General features: G+C 46.5%; 1 pseudogene; it reads left to right on the top strand.

Annotated features, from left to right (window-relative positions):
• Window positions 1–8,871: 8,871 nt before the first annotated feature.
• LOC101991576 lies at window positions 8,872–9,570 on the top strand (annotated as a pseudogene).
• The last annotated feature ends 716 nt before the right edge of the window (window positions 9,571–10,286 follow it).

Raw genomic sequence — 10,286 nt, 5'->3', positions numbered from 1 at the left:
GTGGGCTCTGAGATTGAACTCAGCTCATCAGTCTTGTTTGGCAAGCATGGTCACCAGCTGAGACATCTCACTGTTCCTTATTACAGAACTCTGAGACAGGCTCTCTCGCTGAGCCTGAAGCTCACTGACTCCTTCCTCTGGGGTCCCTAGGGCTGTATTATAGACATTTGCAGTCACGTCCAGCTTTTTATGTAGGTGCTTGGGGTTTGAACTCTGGGTACTCAGGCTTGCACAGCAAGTCCTTAACCCACGGAGTCATCTCCATAGCACCAAATACATTTATTACAAGTGTTTGCCTGCAAGTTCAACACACATGTGCATGTGTGGTGCCCCCGAGGCTAGGCAACAGCTTTGGGTCCCCTGGAACCAGAGTTACAGAGGGGTTGTGAGCTGCCATGCAGGTGCGGGAACAGGACCTGGGTCCTCTGCAAGAGTAGCAAGTGCTCCAAATCACGACGCCATCTCTCTGGCCTCTGTTTTTATTTTTTTGAGACAGGGCCTACAATAGCCCAGGCTGGCCTCAAACTTACTATATAGCCAAGGTTGGCCTTGAACTTCTGATACCTTGCCTCCATTTCAGGAGTGCTGAGATCACTGGTGTGGGACACCACACCTGCCTTATGCAGTGTTGAGGGTCGAACCGAGGGCTTGATTGGCAGGCCAACACTCTACCGACTAAGTTACATCCTTGACCCCCCATTTATCATCTTTAAAAAGTCATTGATACAATCATGGGCACCCGTCCTGGTGACCTCATCTTGCCCTCATGACTCAAAGGCCCTGCTAACAATTCCATCCACATATGAACTTGAGGGTGAGCTTCTGACACCTGAAGTCTGGGAGAAGACAGAGAACCTGTGGTACCTGGGGAGAAGACAGGAAACCCACAGTACCTGGGGAGAAGAAGACAGGGAACCCGTGGTACCTGGGGAGAAGACAGGGAACCCGCGGTACCTGGGGAGAAGGCAGGGAACCCGCGGTACCTAGCAGCTGACATCCTACTTTATTTCTGTGGCCCCAACTCTACTACAAACCTCACCCAAGATAGGATTGTGGATTCCCTGTCTTTTTGGGACTGGCTCATTTCACTTAGCCTGGTATTGTTAAAGTTCATCTAGGTTTTAACATCTGTAGAATTTCCTTGTTTTTGTTTCTCAAGCGGTTTTTGTTTGTTTTAAACAGAGTTTCTCTGTTTAGCTCTGGCTGTCCTGAAACTCATACATTTTGTTTTTTGGTACAAGATCTCAAAACTAATAGTCCTCTTGTCTCTGCCTCCCAAGTGCTGTGATTATAGCCATACTTGGCTTTCTTATCTTTTACGACTGAGTAATATTCCGTTGTAAGGACATACCACATTTACTTTGCCCATCCATTCATCAGTGGACATGTGGACTGCTTCCATGTGCTGGCTCTTGTGATTAAAGCTATTATGAATGAACCAAGGCACACAGACCTCTACTAGGGACGTCCTTCGAATTATCTTGGGCACACAGCCGAAGGTCTTTGTTTGGGGTGTGGCACACTCTTCTAGGTGCAAACCTCGCCTCCCTCTCCTCTTTAAGTAATGCGGAGTCAGTGCTGTTTGTCTGCCACAGGCTGGATGTGGTTGTTGACCCCAGGAGGCTTGCTGGAGGGGCGGGGCGGTGATGCTGAGGTGGTGCAAATCAAAGAGGTGGGACCGTTGCAAATGGCTTGCATCATGGGGATTCCACTCTGATGAATGGGCTCTCGCTGTCACTCAAAGTGGGTCAGGCCCTGTGTCACCCACTGGTTAGTTCTCATGAGGGTGTGACAGTATGAGGCAAGGAACACGCTTGTGTTCTCACACTGTGTCACAGATGGGATGGCAGAGAGGGAGAATGGAGAAACTTGTCAGGACTCTGGTGCCATCCTGGATCTTCATCTACCAGCATTTGGGGACAAAAAGAACCTCTCTATGTAAGACTGAAATAAGCGACTAGCTGCTAATCAGTATCTTTTAATTATGCCTTACATTTTTAAATGAACGACACAAACACAGTATTTTAAACAAGAGTAGAAACATGCATGCAGCACAACAGAAATAACTTTAAATTTGTATCAATAAAATTAAGATCCATACCAATGTAAAATATCGTAACTGTAATTCTTACTTAATAACTGTTTTGTTATATATAATCTTACTATGTTAAAAAAAACCTTCCTTTTTAATTAGATAAAAGGGGGAAATGTTATGGATTATTAATAAAATGCTGTTAATAAAACGCTGATTGTCTGACAGCCAGATAAAAGATATAGGAGGGGCAATCAGATTGAGGATGCTGGGGAAAGAAGGGCAGAGTCAGGGAGATGCAGGCCAGCTGCAGAACAAGCAGGATATGTAGAAAATGTGGTAACAAATCATGAGCCATGTGGCAAAACATAAATGGAAATATGGATTAATTTAAGTGTAAGAGTTAGCTAGTAACAAGCCTGAGCTATTAGCAGAGCATTTACTATTAATATAAGCCTCTATGTGGTATTTGGAAGTGCTTCCCAGGATGGGGAAACCCCACCTACAGTAGTTAAGAGTCTTTCTTCCTGAGAAGTGTGTGTGTGTCTGTGTGTGTCTGTGTGTGCACACATGTGCGTGCTGGTGTCTATGCCATATGTAGATGTCTGCATAGAAACCAGAGGTTAACAACTGGTGTCTTTCTTTCTCGGAAGCGTGTACCTTGTTTTGTTGGATTGCTGAGACAGGCTTTCACTATGTAGACCAGGCTGGCCTAGAGCTAACTCATTCTGTAGACCACAATTGTCTCAAGCACCTTGTTTTTTTTTTTTTTAAGGCATACTCTCTCAGGCTGCTGAGATGGCTCAGCGGGTAAAACCCGACACCAAACTCAGTGACCCAACTGCCTTCCAGTGACCCAACTGCCTTCCCCGGATGTAGGAGAGACCCAGCCAATCAACTTGCTAGCAGGGGGCGGGGTCCTCCGAGGATATTTTTTACTTATAAATATTGTGGGCATGTTCCCAACCACCCTTTCTGCTTTTTTGTTCTCCCTGGGAACCTATGGTTCTGTAAGTCTATTTCCCCATTAAAGCTGTATATATTATTACAGTCTGTCTACATTCATTTACGCCATTACACCCAGACATGACAGAAGGGGAGACCTGGTTCCCTCCCTCGTTCAGGTCCACACATGAATAAATAAGTGTAAAAAATAATTTTTAAAAAGACAGTCTTTTTCACTGAATCTGGAGCTCATGATTAGAGCAGCCGACTAGTGAACCTCAGGGGTTGGCCATTTCCACCTCCTCAGTGAAGGGATAACAACACCCACCACCATTATTCCCTTTCAAGGATGTGAGCATCCAACTCAGGCAGCCATGCTCACAGGGCTAACTCTCCTGACTTGAGCTCTCTCCCCAGCACTGAGAAAGCCTCATCTTGTAGCCCAGGCTGGCTGACTTTTGTCTCATGATCCTCCAGGCCCCAGACTTCCAATGCTGGGGTGACAGTCTTCCCCTACTAAGATCACCTGGAAAGACCTTGGGGGTCAAATCACTGTGCTCACCATCCTCTATTCTTTATCTTTTGAGGTTTTCTTTTTTAAACTATGGGCTGGAGAGATGGTTCAGTGGCTAACAGTACTGGTTATTTTTCCAAAGGACATGGATTCAATTCCCAGCATCTATGTGACAGCTCAAAATCATGTGTTATTCCAATTAAGGGGAATCTTACTCCCTCTTCTGGCCTCTGTGGGTACTGCATGCATGTGGCTCATAGACAAAACTTTCATACACACAAAATAATTACAACAATAACAAAGCCTGATGGTGGTACATGTCTTTAATCCCAGCACTTGGGAGGCAGGGGAAGGCATATCTCAGCTAGTCCAAGGCTAGCCTGGTCTACAGAGTCTTCCAGGCCAGTTAGGGCGACACTCAAAAATAAAATAAATAAAGGAGACCCATTCCAAGTGTAACCTGAGTTACACAGACACACAGACATAGACACACACAAACACAGGCATACACAGACACACACAGAAACAGACAGACACCTATAGGCACACACAGACACAGGCATACACACACACACAGACACACATACGAGCCTCCGAGACAAATGATAAACAACAAAATGTCATGCTGGAGGTTCACTCTTTCCTTTACCACAATAATTTCCAATTTTCTCACCTTGACAACTTTTGTTTTTTTTTTTTTTGTGGGGGAATTGAAGAGGGGGTCTTAGGGACAGAATCTAAGGTAGCCCAGGCTGACCCCATTCTCCCTATGTAGCTGAGGTTGATCTTGAACTCCTGACCCTTCCCCTAGTAGCTACCTCCAGAGTGCTGAGATCATGAGCTCTCTGACCTAGTGGCATCGTGACAGGTGTGAAGTAGAGTTGATATTTTATCTCAGGATTTTAACAACTTAAATACCCAGGTAACGGGTCACGGGGCTGGAGTAATCGTTTATTTTTTACGCTGAGGAAATGTCCAAAGCAATAACAACCAACTGAAGCCACATCACAGCTGACTGGCAGGTACACGATACCCTGCAATTTCTGCCCACTCACATTCTTTGTGATTCTTAATGGTAATTGTGCGTTCGTTAACATATGGTGATTTGTGCCAAAGAAAAGACTGTGGATTTAAATTTGTAATTCAACAAATCCGGTTGGGTACAGTGAACATTTAGCTAAGTGCTGGGTGTGGTGGTGCCTGTCTATGACTCTGGCTGGCACTCAGGATGTGGAGGCAGGAGGATCAGGAGTTCCCTGGGGTATGGGAGACCAAGCCAGACAACAAAACCTGGAGAGATGGCTCAGCAGCTAAGAGCATTAGCTGCTCTTCTAGAGGAGCTGGGTTCAATTCCCAGCACACACATGGTGGCTCACCAGGCATACATGTGCGTACATGCAAGAAAAACACACATAAACATAGAAAAATGATAAATTGTTGTGGGATATTCGAACTGTGTGAAAATGCGGCTGAGGTAATAAAAAGCCTTCAGCCAATAGCTAGGCAGGAGGTATAGGTGGGACTTCTGGGAAGAGAGAGAGAGAGAGAGAGAGAGAGAGAGAGAGAGAGAGAGAGAGAGGCTAAGAGAGAGAGAACCCTGGGAAGGAGGCGGGGTTACCAGCCAAAGTGGAGCAGTAAAGAGAGATGAGGTAACAAGCCATGAGACAGAACACAGATTAGAATAAATGGGTTAATTTAAATCATAAGAGCTAGTGGGACAAGCCTAAGCTAAGGTTGATCATTCATAATTAATAAGTCTTTGTGTCATTATTTGGGAGCTGGTGGTACAGAAGAAGACTTGCTACAACAAATAACTTTTTTTTTCTTTTGAAACCAATACAAAACACCATGAGCCAAAGAGGTGCTTCCATGAAGAGCACTGTCTACTTGTCTAGAGGGCCTGAGCTTGGTTCCCAGCACCCCCATTGGTGTAGCTCACAATCTTTTAACTCCAACTTCAATGGCTCCTAAACTTTCTTCTGGCATCCCTGATACAAACAGATTAATATAAGGAAGAAACAAGAGAGATTAGCAGGGTGGTGGCTCACACCTTTAATCCCAGCGCTAGGGAGGCAGAGTCTAGTGGTTCTCTGTGAGTTCGAGGCCAGCTTGGTCTATATAGTGACTTCCAGTACAGCCAGGGCTATGAGACCCTGTCTCAAAAAAAGAAATCTTTAAAAAAGAAATTCCAAATACAGTCCATGTTAGACTGTATGTAGGAATTGGGGGGAAGGGTTTCCTGTGTCTGGTGAGAAAGCATTTCTTTGTGAATGAAGAAAGGAGGACATTGTTTTGGATGACATAGGATGAAAGAGGCCTTTCCTGTTGTCAAAGACTGTGGAGTAGAAGCTGAGAGCCAGCTTCCGCCTTGCTGGACACAAGATGCTTTACCGCCACCTGCTGGAACTTGTTCACAATGAATTTTATAAATCACCCCGGTTAACAAAGAAACAACATACCCATACATACAACTTTTTATTTTAGTGACAGAGTCTCATGTTCCCCAAACTGGTCTTGAAAATACTAGGTAGCCAAGGATGGCCTTGAACTTGTAATTCTCTCTACCCCTCCCACTCTCTGACCCCTCCCACTCCCTGACTTCGTCTCCTCCAAGAAACGCCACTGTGCTCTGAAGTCCCTACCATCTCACTTCCTAGGCAGAGAACTAAAGTGGACAGGCTCTCCAGAGATAGGCCAGGACCGAGAGAGTGCCGAGAGAGTGCAGAGTGACTTCCTGGGGAGTCCGTTCTGTTAGCCCCAGATGGAGAAGGTTACAGGAGAACAAAGAATCCCACTCAAGTCCTTTCAAGTCCTAGGGTTGCTCTGAGAGCAGGGATTGAAAGATTTCTATAACAACTTCACATAGTATCCGAGGGTCGTTGGCTTTGTATCCCCTTTAATGTTGATTCTCTCGTCCTAATTGTCTATAATTTCTTATCTCTAGTTTTCTGCCCCGATTCTAACATTCTTTGTTCTCCTACACTCTTTCCTTTTCTACCTTCTCCATTCTACCTTCTTATTCTGCTACCTTCCACATTCCTATCTTCCAATCTTGTTTCTTCTGCATTCCTGTTTTTATCTCTATATTCTTATTCTTCTCGCCGGTACAAAATCCCAAGTGTATAATGCCTCCATTCATTAGAGACTTGTTAGTAATAAGAACAAACAAACACACACTAGAAGGAAGATTCTCGGGGACACAGGCATTCTTTGCAGACACCTAAGGAAACTTACCGGCCAGTTTGCACCCAAGAGCAGCTGCAGCTGTGGGAGGTTCCAGCCTCTCTTAAAGAGGCCGCTACAGGTTACAAAGAGAGAAAACCAAACCATCGAGAGATCTAAGGAGAAGGCAAAGACTGTGTGCACTGTTTTACATTTCTTAAGTAGAGGAATAGTATCTGGACATAGTTGTCAGCTGCCTTTCTCATCACCGAATCTCAGGGCCTAAATGAAAACAGTAGTCTACTGCACCAAGGCAGGCACAAAGCTAAGTGTGTTAAGTGCTACTTTGAATTAGAGCAGGGAGGTGTTGATGAGGGAAGCTCAGGACTGCATAGATGCTATTGATCTCTTGAAGAACTGTGAAGTAACAAGGCCAGACACCTGCGATTTCATAAGTAAAGTCTGTGAAAGTTCTGCGTATGATCTGTCCACAGGGACACTCACCTGGCCAAACTGCTCTGTCACTGAGAGCTAAGGATAGAGAGCAGGCGTCAACGTTTCTTTCCATAAATGGGACAAAGTCTGGACGATGAGAGCTTGCTTTATAGAGTGTAGGAAGAAGTCTTCTTCCTGAGCATCCACAAATGTGTGTGCCCTTAAGACTGGGATGGAATCATGTGACTGTATGTACATGTTACATTAAAATGCACGGTCATGGGGAGCTATCAAGCTGTTATTGCACATGTGAAATTACAGGGGAAAGTAACAGTTTTCAGAGTCAGTGGCCCGTAAGTCTTGCTGATGGGTTGCTCCATTGGGAAAATAATTCCTCTGGTAGGTTGACATCTGAATTATCAATTGCTCCAAGCTATAGTTGCATCATGGCCCACAATAGCTCATGATAAACGATCCTGACAGAGCCCAGCTTGAGTTTGTTGAGGTTACAGGAGCATGACGTAACTTACAGGAGCGTGGGTGACGACTCGCAAGCCTTGCATCCCGAGTTCCGGAGTCCACTCTCCAGTCAACCTCTCACCTCCTGCCTGCTCTAGCTGCCAGTGCGGGAGGGGCAGGAGGGAGAGGGTCGCTGGAATCTCAGGCACTGCATGAACCTCTGGTCCTGATAAGGAACAGTAATAGCCACGTCTCATGAGGCCCACGAGATTCTCTGATCCCAAGACATCAATGGCCACATCATACCCCAAAGGTGGGGTCCCAGATGGGAGTCATGGGCTGTCATTATTAGTTTGGGTCCTCGTGTGAGAGGAAGCAGGCAGACCTTGATATGGAAATGCAGCCGAGGTAAACCTCCCTCCCCAAGTTGCTTTGGTCTTGATGTTTTGTCGCAGAAATAGAAGAGCAGCAAAGACAATGTGTTTCACAAACTCCTAAAACTCCACTTCTGAGAGGCTTATCCTTCTATACATGAAGGTAGGCACCCAGCTTCTACTGGTCAAGCACATGATTATCAAGGCATGTATGGTTTGTTAACACATTACTTACATATAACTAGCCTAGAAAAGTCAAACTTCTATCTGTTGGTTTTTTGTTTTTTGTTTTTTTTTGGGGGGGAGGGGGGGTTTGGTCACAGGTTATGTAAGCACGAACAATGTCACAATTGTTTGGGACTTCTTGTCCATGTTAGCTTGCCTAGCTACTGCTAGTATGTTTCCCCCTTCATTCTCTCTCCTTTCTCTTTTCTTTCATCTTTTCTTCCATTTATTCCTCCTTCATCTTTTTCCTCTTTACTCTTTCCATCTTTATTTCTACTTTGCTCTTCTTTCCCTCCCTCTTTTCCTCTCTCTGTCCCTCCCTCCCTTTCTTCCTTCCTCTCTTGAATGACTTGGAACTCAGCTGTGTAGACCAGGTTGGCCTCAAACTCAAGGATATCCTCCCGCCCCTGCCTTCGGAACTCTGGAAATTACCGGCGGTCCTAGCATCTTTAGTTTTGTAAGGCAAAGATACACATTTCTGTGCTTTCCCAGAGAGGCCCTAGGAAAACCAAAGGTAGACTATATAATATAATATGTGTTACAATTAGCTTCATTTTACTGAATTTGGGAAGGAAAGAGGCCTCGGGGATTGTGACGGGCCTGCCCCAACAGAGGATACCTTGATGACCTAATAAGTCAGAAAGGTAGTAAGGTGAGAGCCTCCAGGGACCCAGGTCCTCTTCGCAGGGCAGCTGAGACAGATCGTCTGGAGCCCACGGGACACCATGGGTGTCTCGCATTCGTCCCAGGAGGAGTGGGAGCGCGAGAGCAGGAGCGATTTCTGGTGGATGCACATGCAGGAGGGGTACCAGAATCAGAGCATCTTCAACTGGGACCAGATCAAGCAGCTGCACCAGAGGTTCCGGCTGCTGAGCGGAGACCAGCCCACCATTCGGCCCGAGAACTTTGACAACGTCCTGGACCTGGAATTCAACCCGATCCGCTCCAGGATCATCCGCGCCTTCTTCGACAATCGGAACCTGGGCAAGGGGACCAGCGGCTTGGCGGAGGAGATTACCTTCGAGGACTTCCTGACCATCATCGCCTACTTCAAGCCGCTGCGCTCCCACTTAAACAAGGAGGAGGCGGAGCTGTACCGCCGGGAGAAGATGCGCTTCCTTTTCCACTTGTACGACGAGGATGGCGACGGGCTCATCACGCTGCAAGAGTACCGCAGGGTGGTGGAGGACCTGCTGTCGGCGAACCCGCAGGTGGAGCGTGTATGGGTGCGCTCCGTTGCCAACTCCATTGCGCACCGCGCCTTGAATGAGGCGGCCAGGGCGTCAGACCAGCCGCTGGAGGAGGGCCAGCCATACCAGGGCATCACCTTTGAGGACTTCGTCAAGACCTGGCAGGGCATCGACTTGGAGGTTAAGATGCAAGTCAGTTTCCTGAACCTAGAAGCCGTGGCCTTATGCCAGTGAACTGCGGGCTAGCCCCGCCCACCACCATCACCAAGGGAGAAGCTGCCCCCTGAGCCTTGCAGCCTCCTGTAGCAGCTACGGGGTATGTGGGACCTGGGCGGCTTTTATCTCTGAGAATAAAAATGATCAAAAGAAGAGCGGGGCATGGTTGCGCTTGCCTTTGATCCAGCACTCAAGGAGGCAGAGGCAGGCGTATCTCTGAGTTTGAGGCCAGCCTGGTCTACATTGAAAGTTTCAGGACAGTCAGGGCTACCCAGTGGGACCCTGTCTCAAAAACAAAACAAACAAACAAACAAAAAACAGTACCAAGCACAAATATAACTATGTCCTCTTCTTGTTTCTCTGAAGATATAGAATTTGACAATGTAGAAACTCTCTCAAATAAGAGGTATTCTCCAGATGGATCTCCCAATCTTAGGCTCAAGTAATCTTTCTTCTTTTACTGCCAAGCAGCTGTGGCCACAGGTACATGCCACTGGCTACAAATTCTTGCCGTAGTTTCCCAAAATCATCTTGCAAAAGTTATCTGATCCTTTAAAAAAAACTTTATTTTTTACTCATTTTACATATCAACCACAGTTCCTCCATTCCTCCCACTCCTCCCCCACGCGTCACCCCCATCCACTCCTCAGAAGGGGTAAGGCCTCCCATGGGGAGGCGACAAAGCCTGGCACATCAAGTTGAGGCAGGACCAAGCCCCTCACCCCTCATCAAGG

Source organism: Microtus ochrogaster, linkage group LG4 (genome assembly GCF_000317375.1).
Source record: "Microtus ochrogaster isolate Prairie Vole_2 linkage group LG4, MicOch1.0, whole genome shotgun sequence".
Taxonomy (NCBI): Eukaryota; Metazoa; Chordata; class Mammalia; order Rodentia; family Cricetidae; genus Microtus; species Microtus ochrogaster.
Note: the sequence above shows the minus strand (reverse complement) of the source record. Positions and strands in the feature narration are given on the sequence as shown.